Source organism: Hemicordylus capensis, chromosome 4 (assembly GCF_027244095.1).
Source record: "Hemicordylus capensis ecotype Gifberg chromosome 4, rHemCap1.1.pri, whole genome shotgun sequence".
Classification (NCBI taxonomy): Eukaryota; Metazoa; Chordata; class Lepidosauria; order Squamata; family Cordylidae; genus Hemicordylus; species Hemicordylus capensis.
In genome coordinates, this window is record NC_069660.1 from 134,976,958 (window position 1) to 135,000,545 (window position 23,588).

Consider the following 23,588-nt stretch of genomic DNA (forward strand, 5'->3'; position numbering starts at 1 on the left):
AGTCCAGAAAGTGCCGATAAATGCTCATTTATTTAGGTAGATTTCTGTTGCTGGATCAGGGTAACAAGTAGCAGCCTATCAGCACATGAATATTCATTTACAGGAATGAAGTGTACTAATGTTGAAATACAGGGGCACACACAAACCCTTTAGCAGCACAATTATATTCTTACTGAAATTCACATTACACAGGTGAAGCACAAAACTGCCATCGAGAAGGCCCAATATTTCCCCACAGTGCCTCTGCTTTTAACAAATTAAAGAAGATTGTCAAAATACAAATTGAAGTCAGTACATCTGAGTGTCTTTGAAGGATTTTTTAAAAAATAATACAAAGCCTGTTAAGATCAGTCATCTAAAATTAAGGTGCGTTAAATGTAAAACCTGTGCCCTGTGGGGGGAAAAGTGATCCAAATGTAGCAACTAATAGAATTCAAAGGAGGTTAAATTCTCATGCCCCCTTTCTTAGAAGCATGCTTATAGTTTTCAGAGATTACGCTTTTGCACACCATGCCCACTAGTAAAATATCCAGCATTTTAGTGGTCTTCTTTACAATTTATCCCTCAGTTAAAGCTCTTTTAGCAAGTTTTCTTAGTACATGAAATTATAAGCACATGCAGCCATATGGCAAATACATTACATTTTCATCACAGTCAATGAGGGACATTGCCCTCATCATTCCATTGCACAAGCAATGAAATGCATTCATTTAGCCCCTCCACCCTAACATTTAGGATGATGGCAATGGGAGGGCAACGTATATGCTCAGGAAAATAATCAAATAGCCAAATATGATTGGCAACCCTAGTGACTTGACATCAGGCTGATTTGTAGGGATGTGGGGGGAAACTGAGCTAAAAATGGGTTGTTATGAGTGTTTGAAGCTCAAAACAACATGTTCTTCAAATGAAGGGCCTGTTTTGGTCTCAAAACAAAACAACCGCATTTCGAGTCAGAACATTTAGAGTGTTCTGAGTACCACTTTGGAGGGCTGATTTTCCTGGGAGAGATGGTCTACAGATTGGTGTCAGTGCATAGACAGGGCCTCTGTTGCAGATTTCGCACGTCGACCCACCTCAGATGTCTGGTAGACCAGGCCTCCAAGGCAGGCCAACATGCCAAGTCTGGGGCAGAAGCCTGGTCTACCCACCTCATGCAGCAGGTAGACCAGCCTTCCAAAGCGGGCTGACACATTAATTTGGAGTGGAGGCCTGGTCTGTCTGCTGACTCCAATTGGTAGATCAGCTCTCCTCAGAAAAACAACCCTCCAAAATGGCACTTGGAACTCTCAGAACACTCGAAACATTTTGAGTTTGTTTTGTTAAAACATCGGGCTTGGCCGTTGGTTCAACAAGATGTTTCAAGCATTTTGCTTTTTGTTTTGAGCTGAAAAAGAAATGCAAAATCCATTTCATGCACATCCCTGTATTACATAATATGTTCCTTAATTGACTGGGATCATGGAGCAATTACTTTTTTAAAAAAAATCAAATGATGCAAAAGCATACTGAGTAAAGAGGCATGAAGAACATCTGTAAAATATCATTGAGGTGTTGTGGAGAGGGCCTTTTCAAGCCCCTTGAAAGTTCACTTTTTGACAATCCAGACTCATGAACATTTGGCTCAATACTAGTAGATTGGGCCTTAGTATTCAAGTAAGGAAGGGAAATTACCACTGATCACAGTAAGGACAAGAGCAGGCGCGTAACAACGATAGGGCAAGGGGAGACAGTTGTCTGGGGGCCCCACTGCCTGGAGGGGCCCCCCAGAGGCACCTCACATGACTCCCCATTGCCCCCTGCCCAGCCCCAAGGCTCCTCAGCCACTTGCCCTGTTCGCCGTCTCTCCAGCTTGTTCTCCTGGCCGGCAATCGAGGCAGCAGACAAGCTGCAAAGAGCTCCTTTTCTCCCGCCTCTCAGCTGATCGGCGGGTGGGCGGGGCTTCCACGGAGGCCTCGTGTAGGCCTCTGTGGAGCCTGAACTCGAGTAGGGCCCAAGCCAGCCAGGAAGGAGGAGGCAGCTAGAGTGGCCACCACTGTTCTCTGCAGCAGAAGACCCCCTGCTGCCAGGTAGAGTGTGAACTCCTTTTTGTGGTTACCTTCCCCACCCACCCCCACCCGGATATATAGGGATCTGCTTGCCATAGGGCTTTGATATGGGGGGGAGGGACTGAGAAGTCTCTGAATATTTATTTTTAAACAGCTTGGAAAATTTGCTGGCTTAAAAAAAACTATCCAAAAAGTCCTATAAGTGGCTTGTTTCATGGCAGAAAATTACAAAAACTTCTGGAAGAAACAGTATTATATTTATTTTATTCATTCATTCATTCATTTATAAATGCACTTATGTTCCAAGTTGTTTTGCAACCCAGAAGGTCTGAGTGAGAACTGTGAAGCATGTCTTCTGCTTTTATTTTATTTTATTTTATTTTTCTTGTGTGTGAACTGCTCCCCAATAACTTGCAGGGACTTCAGGGTAAATCTGGCCAACATGTGAATGCAGCACCTCTATTCTAGAGGAGATGTGTGTTAAAGGGCTTTAAAAGCCTCCTGTGAAAAACCTCCTGGAATCGAACTTGACTGAATTTGTTCAGAATTCTGAGAAAACAAACATAGGCTCACCCTGCATGGTTGAAAGTCTCCTTGGCTAATCTGCAGCGAGGGGCCCATTTTAATCATTCATCTTTCTAGTGTGTTCTAGGCATTAAAAGTAAAACAAATGTATAGTACTCAATGTATATCACTATATATTGTGACGTGTGCGTGTGTGTATTCAGTGAAATGTATTTCCAGGCAGCATACTTATTTTGGAATATCAGACTTAAATCCTTGGGGGCCTGGGGTGTGCGGAGGCCCTGGACTTTGAGTGGGGGGGGCCCATTTTAAAATCTTGTCTCTGGGCCCACTCCAACCTTGCTACGCCCCTGGACAAGAGGTAAGACAGACTATCAAGGACAAAGAGGAATAACAAGAGTGTATATCCCAATCTGCGTGGGATTTTACAATTTAGACAAACTAGATAGACAGAACAGTGTTTTTACAGATTGTGTTACAAATTCTAAATGGCAATGGGTAAATGAGCTATCAACTTATTTGACATTGCTAAGGTTAAACCAAATGCCATTCTCAGAAACATAAACAATGCTGTCTTTTATGTTTTACTGTTGATCTTTAGATTAATGTTGCTATCTTAAAGAACAAATTCTTTGAGTCTGCAGTTGGGTGGAGGTGGGGGAAAGGATCTTCCTTTGATAAAAGCTCTATGCCAGTGTACGCAGTTTGATGTATTATGAATGTGGCCATTATTGTTATTCTGTTTGTATGCTTTTTAAGCATTATTGAAACATTGACCATTACTTTATATTCCAGAAAGATCCTCTCTAGTGATTGAAATAACATACCTGGTGTGAAATAGCATTACTTACTTTTCATGCTCAATTTGCTTACAATTTTGTTAAAAAATATATAATTTGTCCTATAATAAGCTGTCATACTTTTAAAATCATTTCCTTGGGGAGTCGTGAAAAAAATGACACTGATAGATTCTCTCTCTCTCTCTCTCTCTCTCTCTCTCACTCACTCACTCACTCACTCACACACACACACACACACACACACACATACACCTCCACCTACCTCCATAGTATTATCCTAATTCTTTTATAATTTGTAAAAGGAGCTTGAAAACCCTTATCACAAATCTGTTGATGACTATTATAGGGAGTTGCTTTTCATGTTCGTAATAATTACATCACTTGACTCACTTTTCAAGTATCTACTTATCAAGGCCAGACTTTTAATTAAAGCACTCATTAGAAGACATCTCCAATTCAAAAACATTAATTGTATCCTTACTTCCTTTCACTGCCATCATTTATGAAACACAACTTACCTGAGTCTAAAAAGCTATATGAAGCAGCATTTGGAGGAATACAGTTGCCAATAAATTCCTCACCTATCAATAGCAATCAAGAATAATTCAGTATGCTTCAGTTAGTGATTATCTAATCTGATATTGAAATAAATGATCTAGAAGTTAGGGTAAGCAGCAAAGTAGCCAAATTTGCAGATGACACTAAACTATTTAGGGTAGTGAAATCCAAAATAGATTGTGAGGAACTCCAAAGGGATCTCCCCTGCTAACTTGGCAAAGTGGCATCTTTTAATGTGGTGATTCTCTTCTATTTAGCAGGAGGAGAGTAAATGGCCCTATCCACCCCCAGCACAGTACTTCCAGTGACTATTGCTGGTGTCTATCTTATGCTTATTTTTTAGATTGTGAGCCCTTTAGAGACAGGGATCCATCTTATTTATTTATTATTTCTCTGTTTAAACTGCCCTGAGCCATTTTTGGACGGGCGGTATAGAAATTGAATAAATAAATAAATAATATCTCCAAACTGGGTGATTGGGCAACAAAATGGTAAATGCTTTTCAGTGTAAAAAATTGTAAAGTGATGCCTATTGAGGCAAAAAAAACCAACTTCACATATACACTGATGGGGTATGAGCTGTCGGTGAATGACCACAAGAAGGATCTTGGGGTTATGGTGGACAGTGAGTAGTTGAAGGTGTCGACTCAGTGCAAGACAACTGTGAAAAAGGCAAATTCCATGTCAGGGATCATTAGGAATGGGACTGAAAATAAAAACGCTAATATTATATTGCCCTTATACAAATCTACGGTGTGGCCACATTTGGAATACTGCATACAGTTCTGGTCACCGCATCTTAAGAGGAACATTGAAGAACTGCAAAAGGTGCAGAAGAGGGCAACCAAGATGATCAGGGGCCTGGAGCATCTTCCTTATGATGAGTCAAGACTAGAGCATCTGTGGCTTTTTAGTTTGGAAAAGAGGTGACTACAGGGAGACATGATAGAGATGTATACAATTATGCATAGAGTAGTGAGAGTTGACAAAGATAAAATTTTCTCCCTCTCTCCTAACACTAGAACAAGAGCTCATCCCATTAAACTGAAGGTCAGGAAATTTTCCACACAGCGCATAATTAATCTATGGAATGAATTCTCTGCCACGGGATGTGGTGATGGCCACTAGCTTGGATGGCTTTAAAAGGGGCTTAGACAAATTCATGGAGGACAGGTTTATCAATGGCTACTAGTCTGTGGCAATAGGCCACTTCCAGCCTCAGTGGCAAGATGACTCTGAATACCAGTTGCAGGGGAGCAACAGCAAGAGAAAGCACATGCCCTCACCTCGACTGTGGTCTTCTTAGAGGCCTGTGGTGGGCCACTGTGTGAAACAGGATGCTGGACTGGATTGGCCTGGGGCCTGATCCAGCAGGACTGTTCTTATCTTCTTAAATTTGGGTGCCATAGAAGTAGCCAATTCCTGTAAACAGATAATAAGGGATTCTCAGAAACATTGCTAATGTTCTTGGTCTTATGTTCATTATAAAGAACTGCACCTGAATGTGAACCAGCAAAAGCAAGCCAACATTATATGGCTTCCAGTAGGGTAAGGTATGAATATGGTTCATTTTGTGTATTGCATAAACCATATTGGTGTATTGCATAAACCAGTGTTTAGCATAGCAATTTGTGTCCACTTACGACCACTGACTTTTGGTATGAAACTTGTTACTTGGGTTTTTGAGGTTTAAATACTTAACGTTTTCCCATTGCAAACAGTATAATGGAAATCCTTAGGCCAGACCCCAGGGACAGGATGGCATTTAGTATTCCATTGGTAACCTGGTGTATGATTTCAACTGTTAAGTCTCTGCTAGTCTTTATTGCAAGTTATTAAGGGCACAGGGGCCTTACCTTCCACCATAACAATAACAACAACAACAACAATAATAATAATATACAGGTATACAAGCTACCTGTAGTCAAAAATTGGTGGGACCATAAAATTGAAAAAGTTGTAGAAAATGAAGATGCAAAAATATTATGGGACTTCCGACTACAAACAGACAAACATCTGCTGCACAATACACCAGATATAACTGTAGTCGAGAAGAAAGAAAAACAAGTCAAAATAATCAGCATAGCAATACCAGGGGATAGCAGAATAGAAGAAAAAGAAATAGAAAAAATAACAAAATAAAATTTCAATTTTCTACAAATTGAAAGGCTGTGGCAGAAGTAGACAAAAAAAAATCTCAGTAGTACTTGCTGCCCTAGGTGCAATTCCAAAACACCTCGAAGAGCACCTCAACACCGTAGGCGCCACAGAAATCACCATCAGCCAATTACAAAAAGCAGTTTTATTGGGAACAGCCTATATTCTGCGACGATACCTATAATAATAACAACAACAACATTGATAATAAAATTCAGCCATCCCAGGTCCTTGGGAAGGACTCGATGTCTGGATAAAACAAACCAGTCAATAACACCTGTCTGACTGTGTAAATCATCATCACCTCTTCATCATCATCATCATCATCATCATCATCATCATCATCATCATCGCCATGACTCCACTTTCACAAATACTAAACAAAACAGGCCTTGGATATCAAACATCTAAAACATCAAGTAAAATAAACCATCTGCTGTACATGGACGATCTGAAGTTCTATGGAAAGTCCCAGTCAGAAATCGAATCACTGCTAAACACTGTCCGTATATTCAGTAGAGATATAGCAATGGAGTTTGGACTAGACAAATGTGCTGCATTAATAATGAACAGAGGAAAAATAACAAAAACAGAAGGAATCGAACTGCCCAATTGAAGCAACATCAAGAACCTGGAAGAGAAAGAACATTACAAATACTTGGGCATTCTCCAGGCTGATAACATTGCACACATTGAAGTGAAAAGAAAAATTGGAAGTGAATACATCATCAGGAGAGTTAGAAAAATCCTCAAGTCCAAACTCAATGACGGGAACAGCATACAAGCCATAAACATCTGGGCTATACCTATTATCAGATACACTGCAGGAATAATAGACTGGACCCAGGCAGAGCTAGAGACGCTAGATCATAAGACCATGAAAATAATGACCATCAATCATGCTCTGCACCCCCGCAGTGATGTAGATAGGCTATACCTCCTTCGCAGCTCAGGTGGAAGAAGAATGCTGCAAGTCCATCAAACAGCAGAGGAGGAGAAAAGAGGCCTTGAAGAATATATCAAGGACAGTGAAGAAGATGCACTTCAAATGGTCAATAATGTGAAACTATTCAACACCAATGAAACAAAGCAGGCCTACAAGAAAGAACAAGTCAAGAACCGAGCAGAAAAATGGAAAAATAAGCCCCTGCATGGTCAATATTTGCACAATATAAGTGGAAAATCAGACATCACCAAGACCTGGCAATGGCTTAAGAATAGCAATTTGAAGAAAGAAACAGAGGGTTTAATACTGGCTGCACAAGAACAAGCACCAAGAACAAATGCAATAAGAGCAAAAGTAGAAAAATCAACAACAAACAGCAAGTGCCACCTTTGTAAAGAAGCAGATGAAACAGTGGACCACCTAATCAGCTGTTGTAAAAAGATCGCACAGACGGACTACAAACAAAGGCATGCCAAGGTAGCAGAGATGATACACTGGAACATCTGCAAAAAATACAAGCTACCTGTAGCCAAAGATTGGTGGGACCATAAAATTGAAAAGGTTGTATAAAATGAAGATGTAAAAATATTATGGGACTTCCGACTACAAACAGATAAACATCTGCCACACAATACACCAGATATAACTGTAGTCGAGAAGAAAGAAAAACAAGTCAAAATAATCGACAGAGCAATACCAGGGGATAGCAGAAGAGAAGAAAAATAAATAGAAAAGATCATAAAATACAAAGATCTACAAATTGAAATTGAAATGCTGTGGCAGAAAAAGACCAAAATAATCCCAGTAGTAACTGGCACCCTAGGTGCAATTCCAAAAGACCTTGAAGAGCACCTCAACACCATAGGGGCCACAGAAATCACCATCAGCCAATTACAAAAAGCAGCTTTACTGGGAACAGCCTATATTCTGCAACAATATCTATAATAATAACAACATTGATAATAAAATTCAGCCATCCCAGGTCCTTGGGAAGGACTTGATGTCTGGATAAAACAAACCAGTCAATAACGCCTGTGTGACTGTGTAAACAACAACAACAACAACAATAATAATAGGCACCCTAAATGGCATAGGGTCACATTGTTTTTCACAGTATCCAGATTCCTACCCTAGTACATACTGAGGTAAGTGAGACTGTAGTGATGTGTAGTATCATGTCATACAGTATGTTAAGTATAGAAAACATTTATGCTTTCAAAATTATACAAGCTTGCTGAACACTTCTAACTTTAGGTGCAAAGACATTCACTCCTTACTTTAAAAAATAAATAAATCCACAGGTAGAAGTGCATTGTGAGAGCATTACTAACTCCCTGCATAACCCTCATCAATAATTAAAGATGTATTTCTTTTCTGAATTCTAGTAAACCTGGGGTCATAACACAAAATGACAGCCTTGGAATGTTGCTAAGTCATTTGATGATGGGTTATTTGAACATTGCTACACGGAGACTGACAACAGCCTTGTTTTAGGGAGAAAACACCTTTTTTTGAAGAGAAAGTGAGAAAGATTTCATTAAACTGGAATGAAACTCACCACTGCCATATGATAGGTAACTCTAGGCACAGGCAGAATCCTGGAGTTTTTAAGCAATAATTCTTGCAACAATATCCTGGCCTGAGATAACATTCAAGCTATTTTTTCTGACAACAACTCAAATAAGCTGGGCCTGGTAATAGTTTCAGCTTGAATCTGAGAAAGCGATAGGTTTTTAATTATCATCCGCAAAAGTTGACTTTGCTCTTGGAGGGAAAGAAACAATTGAAGGGAATTGTACCGCAGTGCAACAGGCGACATCAGGAAAAAGGGATTTGCTTTCTTGAGTCTCTTTTTCTATTAGCAAGAAAGGAAATTAAATTTGCAACTGAGACAATTGCTAACGCTGGAGTTGCCGGAGAAGTTGGTAAAAGAACTGATGAACTAAATGAAAAGGCTGTTAGAAGGAAAGTCAGTGCACAAACATTACAAAGAAAACTTTTCCAGCTATGGCTGTGGCTATAAATGTATAGAAGAAAGACACAGAATATTCTAAGAGCAAGGAAAGAGAGAGCTATTTGAATATTTGATTGATTGATTTTTATTTTTAAAAGCTTCTATACCATCCTTTCCGCATAAGACCCAAGGAAATTTACAACAGAAGATAAAACAATGCAAACCCAAAATAAAGATCAAAATCAAGGAATCATCATTCCGCAGCAAACCACTATGCAGTTATCAGGAGAGGCCAATTTCAACTGACTCAACGGCACACTTTACAATAGCATGACTTTAAACGCCAGGGGCGTAGCAAGATTGGAGTGGGCCCAGAGACAAGATTTTGCCATGGGCGCCCCCTCACTGAAGTGCAGCTCATGAAGTAAAGAAATCTTAAATGAGGCTGAATAGTGGTAACAAAAAGCATAGTAAAATTTATACATATATATATATATCTCCAACCTATATGTCACAAAAAACATCATCCTAAATTATTTTTTAAAAGGTTTTGTAAATTGTGGACAATGCAAGTCATTTAATGGTATTAGAGAAAGACATGCTCGTCTGGTAGCTTCAGGTCTTAACACTCACATCAATTTTGGAAGATGAATGCAACTGAAGGAAGCCTGGGCGGGTGTGTGGTGGGGGAGAGTCATGTGACTTGCCTCTGGGGGCCCCCCAAGGCAGTGGCCCCCCAGACAACTGTCTCCCCTTGCCCTATTATAGTTACCTCCGTGTTAAAAGCTATTCTCCTTGCCATGCTCCTAAAGGCTTAAATGTAGGACCTTGCCTATCTAAATAGGATGGGATATATATTACCATGACACCAGTTCTTTCTAAACATTTTAGTATCCATGTGTGAGGCAATGAATCGAGAGCTTTCTTGTAGTCAATCCATGCAACACTTAGATTTGTTTTTCTTCTTTTGCAATTTTCTAAAATCATTTTGTCAATCAGCAGCTGGTCTTTTGTGCCTCTGGTGTTTGGGCAATTTCCTTTCTGTTCAACTGGAAGCTGTTTGTTAGTTAATAAGTGTTGCATCACTTCATCTGCTATTATTCCAGTTAATAATTTGAACATGGTTGGCAGGCAGGTTATCGGTCTATAATTACTTAGAACTGCACCTTTTGCTGGGTCTTTCATTATGAGAAGAGTTTTCCCAGTTGTTAGCCATTGTTCAATATTATTATTATTATTATTACATTTATATCCCGCTCTTCCTCCAAGGAGCCCAGAGCGGTGTACTACATACTTGAGTTTCTCTTTCACAACAACCTTGTGAAGTAGGCTAGGCTGAGAGAGAAGTGACTGGCCCAGAGTCACCCAGCCAGTATCATGGCTGAATGAGGATTTGAACTCAGGTCTCCCCAGTCCTAGTCCAACACTCTAACCACTACACCACGCTGGCTCTCCCTCATGAGGAGCCACACCACAGCAAGACGAGCACAAAGATGGGGTTAGCGGGACACTAGTCTAATTGTGAACTGCCTAACTGATTTGGACCAAATTTAGTCCAGTTGTACGGATAGAGAAAGGAAAGTAGGCAGATTAGTTCTTGCTAGAACAACTTACTTATTATCTTGAATTTTTTTAATTGTTGTTGCTGTAAGTTACCTTATGTTTGTTTTGAAAGTAAGGCAGCATGTGTATATAAATAAACAAATATATGCATTAAAACACAGCAGTTACTACTTCATGTCTTTCCTGTGGTTAAACGCCTAACTTATCACACAGAGCCAGTCCTGCCATTCAGTATGGAGAGGCAACACACCTAAATCAGTTTATTTTAAGAGACCATTCAAGCACAGCATTTGAGCGTAAACCACCCTGAGCCACTTTAGGAAGGTGAATGAATGAATAAATGAATGAATGATCGATCGTGGACCACCTCTGCTCACAGATATGGCAACACCACCATGTTTCCACCACACAAACTCAGGCTTGTGTGTGCCTACAGCCGCATGGAGACAGTCCTACTTCCACATGAGCCAGTTGTATGGAAGATGCCAGACCCATGTGAAACCCTATGAACTAGAAATTACAGTCATTTCCTCTGTTTCAATAGCATTCTTGGAAGCTGTTAAAGTCATGGCAATTGCCACAGTTGTATGAAGTTTTGTTTGTGTTGCAATGGCCCCAGCCCCAGAAAAAGACCACAGTTTCCAGGAGCAGGCACTCAATTTCTAGGACTCCAGGGGAATGAAAGAAAAACAGAGTGGCTGGCATCCAGAGCAACATTCAGAGGATGCAGCAGTAGCTGCAGCCTCACAGAAAGAAGCTACTTATAATCAGCCTGAGTCTTCCCAAGCAGCATTGTGTGCATGCAGGGAACTGGTTTCTTGCTAATTTCTCCTGTCTATGCCTTTTTTTGCCTTCCAGGAATATGCCCCTGAAGGCTGTGAGGGGCCATATTTCTTTAAGGCAAAAACCACTCCCCCCACATAAGCATGAATGCCTTCTACATGCTCTTAGGTAAGAGCAGCTCCAGGGGGGCAACCCCCCCCCCAAGTGGCTTGCCTCCACCCTCCATTTCTTTTTTAGAAATCTAATATGTGGGACAGAGCTCAGCGACCCATAAATGCACTTTGCCCCATCTGTGCGGCTCTCCATTTTTTATGGTGTTGCCACTGGCTCTAGGACGGGGTAGAACAGACATTTGTGACTGGGGATGTGGGGAGTTGTAGTCAGGCCCGTCCTTAGGGTGGGGAGACCGAGGCGATTGCACTGGACAGGCTTGGACAGGCTTCGAAGTGAACGGTGGCAGGCAGCGGCAAATGATGAGTGGCAGCGGCGAGAAGCAAACGGCATGGCGGGGGGAGGGAGGGGGTTAGTCTTCCTTTCTTCTGTGCCCATCCCTGTCCTTCTCAAGGCAACAGCAGCAGCAGCCTCATTGGCTCTCCTCCTGCCCCACTTGGTATTTGTGCTCCTTCCGCACTAGGTATTTGAATGGGAGAAGGCAAGCCGGACAGCCAGCCAAGAGGGAAAGCTGTGCTCCTGAAAAGCAAGTTAAAATCATAAATTTATCTGGTGTGTGTGTGTGTGTGTGTGTGTGAGAGAGAGAGAGAGAGAGAGAGAGAGATGTGTTCCTCCTTCACTTATGTCAGTGTGTTTCTCTCTTCCCCCCATGAACTTGCATGCCTTTGAAAGTCCATGTGATTGATTTTTCGACATCCCCTCTCACTCCAAACCCAAGTATAGTACTTATATGTATGTGTGAGAGAGATTCTCCCTCACCCCAAACAGACACACACTTTTTTCTCCATCGTCTCTGTGTGAGTGTGTGTGAGAGAGATTTGTAAACTTTTTTAAAAAAACCATTTTTAGGTGCCAAGTGGAAGCCAAAACTCATACAAAGTTGTAAGAAACCCTCCCCTCCCCCAAACTTCTTGTGAGGAAATTAGTCACTACAAAAAATATATTAAATGTTCTAAAAATAATAGTAGGGAAGAAAAATGTTGTGTTTCTATTTTTTCCTGCCTTTTGGTTAATTATGTACTTGTTTCGGAAGATACTAAACTGTTTATAGCCTTAATCTCTCTGTGTGTGTTCCTTATGTCTTTGCCTTGTATTATTAAAATATACTGCTTTGTTTAGCAACAAAGTTTGCAAAATGGCTTACATATCCATGAGAAAATTGTTCTTTTCCCCACTGTTTTTCCTTATAATATTTACTGACTATTATTTTGCTTTATGCTTGTAAGAGTATATAAATAACTTACATACTGTGTCTTTTATAAACTTGTAATGGACTAACATACCCCACTTCTTGAATGTAGCTTCACAAATTGCTAAAATGAACATTGAACATTTTCCCCTCCTCAAATACCAAAAGTACATCTTTTTAATACACTTCCTTCACAATAAGACTTTGCATATCAGATCACAGGAAAGCCTCTTTTAAAGCTCTCTTGGCCTTGAAATGCTTATGTGTAAATCCTAAGAAATTGGGGTAACTCCATGTATTCCATTATGTTGTCCTGTTTGAAATCAGATTGGTGGATATATAAACCTAAATTGATTGCAAACTTGTGGCTTTTCCTTCTGCTTGACAAATAATGCAATCACTTTGAGCTGTAAACCCAGGCCTATCATTATTTCAGTACATGTTCAGTTTCCCAGCAGAGTATCTACACTTGTACCATTCTTTCTAATGCAAGCTGCCATATGAAAACATGTGAGAAACCACTCGGAAGTATGCATTGAGTTATTTTTAGTGCTTCTCATTTCGTATGTCTGGAAGCACAAGGCTACCTCTTAACATCACTCATTTTGTTGTTTTTGTTGTACATATTTTGCCAGCCCTCAAAATCCAAGTCCTTTCTTACTTCTCATTATGTGGTATCTAGTATTCCCTCTAACAGGGATTCTTAGATGTTGTTGACTACAACTCCCAGAATCCCCAGCTGCAATGGCTTTTGCTTGGGGATTCAGGGAGTTGTTGTCAACAACATCAGGACTCCCTATTAGAGTCCTAACTGGCTGTTATCCACGGTCCTTGGAGCAACTTTGATACATTTCAGACCCCCTTTCTGAGGTGTGGTCTAAATTATAACTCCTGAGACTGCATGCTTGGGAATAAATGGTTTGTGTATGTGTGTGAGAGAGAAAAAGAGAGTGCACAAATAAGAATGGGAACATTGCTAGGGTTGTATTTAGGCATATATCAGGTCACAGTAGTAGGCATATATATAAAAAATGTTTCTTAGCTAGGGGAATATGTGTTCCCAAGTAAGTATGTGCAAGTGTATGCATATATGAAGGAGGTGTAATCTTATAAGCATAGGAGGGAAAGAAAGGGCATGCTTAGACTCTTGTTTTCATCATGTCCTTACAGTTTTTCTGCAACAAATCTGGGGAGGGGACAAAGAAGACAGAGAGCAAGGGGGCCCACCTTTACTTTTTGTCCCTAGGCCCACTCCAGCCTTGATCTAGCTTTAGCTACCACATCTCATCACCCACCTGCTTCTAATATGCCCCTAAAATTCACTCAGCCAGAAGTTGAAAAAAAGAAAAGAAAGAAATGTGTGTAAAGTGACTGCTCTTAGATCCATCTGATCCTTGACCTTCAGTTCTGGGGGGACGCCATCCAACTTTGAGTAAAATGTTGGGGATCCAAGTGTCTTCCTTCAGATGAGATTTTTATTGCAAGAGAATTCAAGTTTGGAATTCAAGTTTAGAATGCAACTGTGTTAAATTGTGTATGTTTATGTCTGTGTTTTACATATTATGCATATTAGATTGACCTGCTAAGGGGCCCCCACACATGCTTATTTGCCCCTAGCCCCGTGGCCCCCCAGAGACAGCCCTGGTTGTAGTTCCACCACAGCTGCAGAGCCAAGGCTGCCTACCCCTGCTCTAGGATCTCTTTGTATCCAAGTCACTGGAAATTTTCCAAAGTTAAAAAGCAAAATTAAATCTTTAATCTTTATTTAAATCTTTAATCTTTAAAGTTAGTAAACTAACTGCTAACTTGGCAAAGAGGCACCTTTCACCATGGCGATTCTCTTTATTTAGCATGGGGAGAGTAACTGGCCCTCTCCACCCCCAGCACAGTACTTCCAGTGACTGTTGCTTCTTTTTAGATTGTGAGCCTTTTGCTCCAGGATCTCTTTGTATCCAAGTCATTGGAAATTTTCCAAACAAAGTTAAAAAGCAAAATTAAATCTTTAATCTTTAAAATTAGTAAATTAACTGCTAACTTGGCAAGAGGCACCTTTTAACGTGGTGATTCTCTTTATTTAGCAGGGAGAGAGTAACTTGCCCTCTCCACCCCCAGCACAGTAGCTCCAGTGACTGTTGCTTCTTTTTAGATTGTGAGCCTTTTGGGGACAGGGATCCACCTTACTTATAATATAGTATAGAAATTGAATAAGTAAGTAAGTAAGTAAATAAAATAATGATCCATATAGCATCATCCAGTTTACTCTAAGGCCAGCAATATTCAAATGTATAATTTAGGGATGCCTCCCAGGCAAGTGGGATAAATAAAATTAGATTATAGGAGGTCATTCACATGACCTTTGAGAGCACTGGGGAGGGTGGGGAGCGGGAGGCAGGATAGCACCTGCCTTCTCCTACAGACAAGCTCATGCACCCACATGACCAGTGCTTTTGCAAACCAAATGGCATTCTGGAGGCCAGGAAAATGTGCCCCAGCCTGCAGATATCCCATAATGTACTGCACGATGAGTGCAGTGCATTGAAGGACCCCCCCAGGGGTTGGATGCTCTAGACAACTGGCTTTCTGTCTGCTCAGGCTACGTGCAGCCTGATCATTCACACTACCTTGATGGGTAAAATTCCCAGGAGAGCAAAGCAGCCCAAGCCTAGGTAGGGCTGCTCATGTGAACAGCCTCCAGGTCTCTCACCATCCCATGGGAATGTGCCTCATGAGAGAACTTCATCTCATTTTGGAGTATTATGGCAAGAAGTATTTTACTTTACAGATGGCAAGCAACTGTTTCTAGCATGTTTTAACAGTGTTGCATAAAGTAATGTTGAGTTATTTTGAAGCCTGGGGAATACTAAAATGTTTAATTGAATGTGAAGCTGATCATATGCATATTTAACTAATATCTTTTAAGGGCATATTTAGTAAGATTATTATCTTGATTTGAAAGGAACTGAAGTAGAAGAAGCAACAGAAGGCCTCCAAGGACTTATACAGACACTGATGGTGACAACTACAATGAATCATTTGCATTTAATGAAAATGTTTGTTAAAAGACTTCAGGCTGTGGGGAGAGAACCATACATACATTAAGTTTTGTTAAGTGGTAACATGCAATTGACTTGCCTTCTGAATGTTTCCTACAAGTGGGTGTATATGGTTTCTTAGCACAAGAGTGTACAATATCCACCAAGACATGTACAGAAAACAAATAACTTTTCCACTAGTTAAGTCTTCCTCTGGTATCTGCTTGTGTGAAACCATAATATAAACCATGGCTGCTCAACTTCGGCCCTCCTGCAGATGTTGGCCTACAACTCCTATAATCCCTGGCTATTGGCTGCTGTGGCTGGGGATACCGGGAGTTGTAGTCCAAAAACAGCTGGGGGGCCTAAGTTGAGCAGGCCTGAAACTAATGGCTGCTTATGTGCTGTTTATCCAGCCATTGCCTCACTTTGTTTCTTGTTTCTGAATTATACCTCTCCACAGTAGCCATGTTCAGGCATTCAGAGAGAACACCACTGAACATGCTTACAGTTTTGGAAGCAGGTCAAAAGTCCTGCCCCCACAGCCCATCACTCATTTTCCCAACATGCTATTCATGCTTAGAGCAGCATTCATCTGAAGAGCCCCAGCCTCCTGATCATGGAAACAGGCTGTCATTCTTACAGCGGCCATCTCTTCAGATAAACATGGAAGAGGGAGAGTAAATGACAGGCTGGGGGGAAGGACTTCTGAGGTGCTTCCAGTCCTGCAAGCACATTTGATGACATTCTCTCTATAAATGCCAGGATAGGGCTAGGATTGCATAGCAGTGTGGTTGGCAGAAATGGAAGAAGGGCTATCTGAAAGGGGCCTAGGGGGTGATTATGCAGGGCCCCATGCTTACAGAGGCCTTACAGCACAGCAACAGAGACTAATTCTGGCAGGTTTGGAATAATATGGATTCATCTTGGGGAACCCCCACAAATTATTTTTGCCCTCCATTTCACACAAGCTAGAGAAAGCTATGAGTGGAAATAACACATAGAGGTCATTTTCAATACCATGCAGAGGGGAACTGGAGGGAAGGCAGGAACCTACCTGCTCCCTCCCAGACAATCAGAGCCTCTGTTGGGCTCTGCCACCCACACGAGAAGCTCCATGCTGCCTGGCTCCTCCTTCGGCTCCGCTCCATAAGATGGCTGCCAGCAGACCGGGAGCAGCTGCCAGCAGACCAGAATTTCACATGACCACTGACTGAGGTAGGAGGCATGCACTGGTCCTCCTATATCACTTTAGGACTAGGTTGCCAATCAGGGTTACCCAAGGGATTAGCGGTGGGATCGGGAGTGATCCGGGGTCCAGACAACCAACCCTAACTGGGCCTACCTTATCCTACCCAGATAGGGCTGGTCACAGTGTGGTAGGTCAGTAAGAGCAAGAGGAGCTGTGCCCTAAAGGTATGCACAAAACCAGTTTGCCCGGTTTGGTTTGAGTCCCTAGCAGACTTGAACCAGTCCAGGTATGTTCGGTTTAGTGCATCCCCGAATAACCCCAGTTTGGTTCAACTCCAAAAACACCACCTCCTGCTCCGGGGGCTTCTCAGCAAACATGGAGGGGGTATGTGTCTATGGAGGTTCTCCTTCCCCCTGCCGGCCTCCAGTTTGTTACTGGTTCAGGTGATATTCAGCCCTGGCAGTGCCCCAGGAAGAACTAAAATAATGGATTAAAAAATCACTTTCTGGTTGCTTCAGGGAGGATATTTTTTATACAATTCCCCTCTCCCTTCTGAGGACAGTGCCAGGAGGAGTTCCCTAGGAATCAGACTGGCTGGAGCATCTTGGGGAGCAGCCTTTCTAGCCAGTAAGACCAAAAGAAAATGTTACAGGCAGGGGAGAAAGGGTTGGAGGAAGCTCATTGCTCTAGAGGATTCCCTGGCTGCTGCTAAGTCTGATGTGTTACTAGTTTGTTTATTTGGTGAGGCGGGGAGAGATGCAATCCCTACTTTCTCCCTTCTGTCCCTCTTTCTGCCTCCCCCCTTGCTTTTTGCTCTGGCCATTCTGCTTTCTGCCTTCTGCACACACACACACAACACACACACACACAACACTTTTCTGTTTTTTCCATTTTGCCCCTGGTTTTCTGGTTTTGTTCCCTGTCTGTTTTCCTCCATGCTGGCAGGCTTGGGTAAATACCCTAGCCCACTGGTGTGGATGAAAGCAGGAGGCAGAGAGGCTCCTGCCTCAGTAACTGGGTTCTCCCCTGCCCTTCCCCCACTACAATACCAGCAGTACTACTACCAGTAATACCAGCAATACTACTGGCTTGGTCCTGAGAAGGACCTTGTAATATTTCTACTTTCCCTGGACTTAGACATATATAAGCCAGCACTGTATATTTAATTAGCATGGGGAAAGGGAGTAAAGTCACACCCACAAAGTTGTCATGAGTGGGGGGGGGGGGAGGAAGTCAGGAGAACATAAGGCAGAAGGGAAGCCCAAAGGGTATTTTCAGTCATTCTTAAGAAATAAAATTCTAAGCATCATAAATTTTTCCATTGGATAGTCTAGCAGGCAACCCAAAGGGTATTTCTACCCAGGAGGCTTTTAGGAAAAAGCCTTTGGCGCTGGCTGCACTTTAAAAAGCATGTAGGCAATTTGGAATGGGTTCATCAGAGAACAACAAAGATGGCCAGGGGTCTGGAAAGCAAGCCCTGTGAGGAAAGGTTGAAGGAATGGAGTATGTTTAACCTGAAGAAGATAGCACAAATAGCTGGAGGGCTGTCACATAGAAGTGAATAAAAATTTGTTTCCCCAGAGAGGACAGGACTATATTTAATGGCCTAAATTACAGAAGAGCAAATTTTGGTTGTAGAGTAGGAGAATCTTTATGGTAAGAGTAGTTTGACAATGGAACCAATTATCTTGAAGTTGGCTGTCCCTCACTGGACGTCTTCAAGCAGAAAGTGGCAGGAGGTTGGGCTAGATAGCCTACAGGACTATGATTCTATGAATCAACTCTATGATTCTATGAAAAATTGGTCAGTGAACTGCTCTGTCGTATGGGTATAAAAACTTTAGAAAGGACCCAGTTTGCTGTCTATCTGGATTATTGTATATCCATATATTTGCTTGTGGATCTCTGCCACATGCAATTGGTGCCTTCACTTTTTCCTCTTTAGTGTTTTCAAGAAAGCTGGATTACACACTGTCTGTAAGTATGATGATAACAAAATATGTGATAAATCCCCTACCCCGGCCTGGCATAATGCAGGAGGGGATGGTTTCCCTTAAGCAGTCTGGAACTTAGCTGTTTGCTGTTAGCAGATCTGGTGGCAGAGTTGTTCTCATCAGATAGTGATTTAGTTTCAAAGCAGCCCTTTGCAAGAGCAGGAGCAATTTGTATGTAGCAATTTTCCAACGTCCTGCTGTTTATGTTCACATCTGCACTGCAAACAGTAGGAAAGCCTTTGCTGTTTTCTGATCATTTTGATTTACGAGTACTTGAAGAAATTTGAACGGAAATTGGATCTGATTGAGCAGCCATTGCTAAATCGATACCAAAAAAAAAAATACCTAAGAAGATTTAGTTTTATTTTGTTACATTACATTGGAGTTCCTAATGATGGCAACATACTGCAATAAACAATTCCAAGTGTATACCTACATATTAGGACCTAATAAAGAAACATTAACTCAGTTTCCCAAAATTACCATGTTTCACATAAGGCGGTCAACTCAGAGAAGGTTAGGTGGTGGCTCAGGTCATGTATTTGCTGAATCCCACTCTTTTCCCTCCTCACACAGTTGTGGGGAAGGTACAGTATTGCATGATGCAGGAGGACTGGGAGATGATAAGTGGGTTGCTATGAAACCTGCTGAGATGGCCTTGTGAAGGCTGGCCAGTTTGCAGCAGGGACCAGCCAGTTATTTCACTTCAGGCTAAATATCTCATCTCCACAGTGTAGTTCTCACTAGGCTGGCACCCACCCAGCTTGTTGCAAGGCAGGCTTAGCTAGTTTCCTCTAGGGCAGAGGTTCTCAACCTTGGGTCCCCAGATGTTGTTGGACTTCAACTCCCATAATCCCCAACCAAAGGCCACTGGGGCTGGGGATTATGGGAGTTGAAGTCCAACAACCATCTGGGTTGATTATGGGAGTTGAAGTCCAACAACAACCCAAGGTTGAGAATCCCTGCTCTAGGGGCTAAGGATGATCCCCCCCGCCCCTTGTTTGGCCTTCATCCAGTTTCCAGATGGCTGATGTAATTTCCCTTAAATGCTCCTAGAGACTAAACCAGGCTCTTTCTTCCAGGAGACATACTATGCATAAACATATCACAACTGGAGGAACTGTGAAAACTGGGAGGCAATGGAATCGAACTCGATGCTCCAAATTTCCTAATTATAGCAGTAACCACACTAATCAAACTGCATGCATAGATTTAGAGCATCACCAAAGTACTTGAACGGATTTAGACAGGTTTAATAGGATTAAACTCAGCATGGCTGAATAAGTAAAGAAAAAAACCACACACATTCATGTCTGTCTGTCCGTCTAGCTATCTATCTATCCATCAGTTTCCTACTTACTTCTCAACTGATATCTAAACCAGCATACTTCTGATATTGTTCTGGATCTAGGTGTTATAAAGAGAGCCTCACAGAAAGAAATCTTGAACTTTAAAAGTTACTTAAGGAAAGCTGCATTAAACATATTTTCAGAGAGAGAACACCATTCATGTTTAATGAATTCCATTTATAGCTCTGATTTACTTTAACGTTTCCTATAGATCTTTTAATATTTGCATTAAATATGTTTTATACTTAAAGCTCCTGGAATGAGTATAACTGATCTTCATTTTGAGCTTCCCAAGAATGACTGTGCCAGACAAACATACCCAAATAAATACAGACATATTAAGGTTTCCATCTGTTGTTCCTAATTTTGTCTATTGTTCATATTTAGGGACACCTATTCATTAAAAAAGGATAACTTGTTTATGGAATCTGTCCATATTCCTTATTACAAATTATTACTCATAGTAATTGCAAGGGTTCATAACATATTTCAAAATTAAAAAATTTTCCCTAGTAAATAATTATTTCATTTTAATAGTTTGTGGGATAAGACCAGATCTAAAGTAGGATTATTGTTCAGTCACAGTTATACTAGACATCCTATTTATTCCATTGAAAGGCCTGACTGTCTAACTTCACTAGGTTAAAGGATGAGTTCCTTAACAAGTTGTTAATTTGGGGCCTAGAAATATTCATATTGATGGAGGTTGTTAATTAAATATTCATATTTATGGAAGTTGCTAATTTGGGGCCTAGAAATATTCATAGGACTTATGGAGGCTTTATTTCCATGGACATTTTCACCTTCCCACATGGTGGTATTGCATCTTTGGGACACTCACATGCATGGACATCATTTTATTTTTTAAAATAATTATATTCAATTTTAAGTTCAAAGTAGTGTGGTGGTTGTCAGAAATCCATTCCTTGATCCAATTCAGGTTTTAAAGACTGCTTTGATGTTTTAGGTTAGTTATAGCCTAGTCCAGTCTTAGATGGAAGGTGGTGACAGTGGTGGTAGTGTGGCATAGCAGACAGAAGTAGGTGAATGGGACAGCAGGCCAGATAGTTGGCTGCATTTGAAACTAAAGAATTTGCTTTATTAAAGTCTGGAGCCATTGAATTTACTTTGCTGCTTGGTCATTGTGTATTATAATCCTTAGCTCTCTAGATTTTACAAGTGGCTTCAGACATAATAATAACAATAACAATAAAACCAATGTAATACAGTATGACAAAATAAATTGATCATCAGCTAAAATATATACAGCAAACTAAAGCAAACTGAAGACTCAATTAAAGCAGGTGAAAACCAACCTGTATTTTGCCTGCTTCTTAAACACACATTACATTTCTTCTCAGGGGAAGAAATTCCAGAGGCATGGTACCACAATGGAAAGGGCCTCCAATAAATAATTACCACCTCCCTCCCCTCAGGTTATTAATGATTGCCAACAATTGGCTTAACTGCACAATTAGCACATCCTATCCATGTTAATATTCTCTTAGGTGGTCTAAGTTGCCTTGAACATATTGCATACAGAAAGGTGAGATTTATTCATTTATTTTATTAGCAGACATAGCCACCTTGGGATTTTCTTAATGAAAGACAGGATATAAATTTAACAATAAATAAATAAAATAAATAACATCACATCGTTTTGTGATAAAATACATTTTTATTGTATTTTAACTTTTGTAAACTGCCTTGGGATACCTTATGAAAGGCAGTATAAAAACTGAACAATAAATAAATATTGGTAGCACACTATAAGAACAAAACACTCTCAGCTCTATCCATTTTTACGTGGAACTAAGTTCTACTGTGATCATTGGTGCTCATGTAAGATCTCTGGTCAGTGACTGTAATAAAAGAGGAGGATGATACCCCCATGTCAGTGTGCATAGGATTGTGTTCTGAAATTGACTAATTATGCTGGGACCAGTGAAGACTTTGCAGTTGGCAAGATTGTCTTTCTCCTCTGGCATGTTCATTTGATGGAGTAACCAAGAGAGACGATAGCTTGCCTCTTAACGTTCAGGGACACTCCCTGCCCTTCCATTTCCATTCTACAGCACCATCAGAAGGATTGGCAGGTGCCGGGCCCAGCTCAGTCATTCCCGTTCACTTTGGAAAGAGAGCATAGCAAAAGGTTCATACAGTTTTAATTAATTTAAATAGAAAAGTAACCTCATGGAATTCTTGTGTCTGTAATTGCTGATGCATATTCATAGTCAATCTTGCAGAACAACAGGAGAATCATATTGGGCCCCTGCTGAGTCTCATCCACCAGGGAGGAATCCTGCCAATTTCAGCCTGCACTTTGGAGCCTACAATTTGATTTTGAGATCTATCAGTCAAGTTAAGTACTGCAGCAGCAAGTTTCTCACCTTTGCCTTGTAAAGGAGCATGGCCAGTTCTTCAACAGCAGAGGAGGAAAACAGATCCAAGGGGAAAGAGAATTAAAACAATCTTGGCACTGGACCAGATCAATAATTTCAACTGATTTTTTCCTGATGGAAAGAAACCTAAAGCACTGTCAGTTATCTCCAGTAAAAGCTGAGCCTCTGAGGACCATGGGTTGCCTAAGGCCACTGAGTAAATTTTGTGGCTGCAGTGAGTTTTGAATCAGAGACTTTCCAGTTCACTCCTCACACTGTCAGCCAGCTCTGTTAATTTTAAGAAAATATTGAAGAGTCCACATAAATCTTCTTAAGGAAACCATCTAAAGCATAGAATCTCTATTAAGGGATTTGTTGGTCAGTGACCCAAATAAAAATTGCTACTACTGCTGCTACTACTACTACTGCTACTACTACTACTACTACTGAGGGGGAAAATCAAGCTTTACATGATAAACTCAATTACTTTACATGGAAGTAGGTGCCATTGATTTTAAAGGAGTTTATTTTCATATAATGTGTGGAGCACTAGAATGCCAACAGGATTGGTTACGGTGACAATCTAATTATACGGAAAATCAGAACAGCCATAAAAGCAGCTGGCACCTTAATGGTATAGATGGCTACAGCTGTAATGGAAGCAAGAGTGGCTTACACAGATGTCGCTGCTGTATTCACCATCATTTAAGCATAGCAAGTGGGGCAGGTTTGCATTTCTTCTTATATTTCTTTTATAGTTGGTCTTCCAGCTGGAGAAGATTACAACTAAATGCGGAGAATAAGATTAAAATAGATGGCTCTGTAGATGCATGAACGTCAGGACCAGCTGAATATATTTTGCATGCACACACATGTACAGAGAACACACAGTCATGGCAAATGAGGATTTGTTACCAACTGGATATCCCAAAACTGCTATCTGAAG

The 23,588-nt window shown here is 41.0% G+C and overlaps 1 long non-coding RNA gene across 1 annotated transcript in view; it reads left to right on the forward strand.

Moving 5' to 3' along the window:
- Positions 1 to 1,885: 1,885 nt before the first annotated feature.
- LOC128322019 (uncharacterized) overlaps positions 1,886 to 23,588 on the forward strand; it is a 33,210-nt gene continuing 11,507 nt past the window's right edge. The window contains exon 1 of the long non-coding RNA XR_008305476.1: positions 1,886 to 2,069. This is a non-coding gene — a long non-coding RNA (uncharacterized LOC128322019). The remainder of the gene's footprint in view (positions 2,070 to 23,588) is intronic.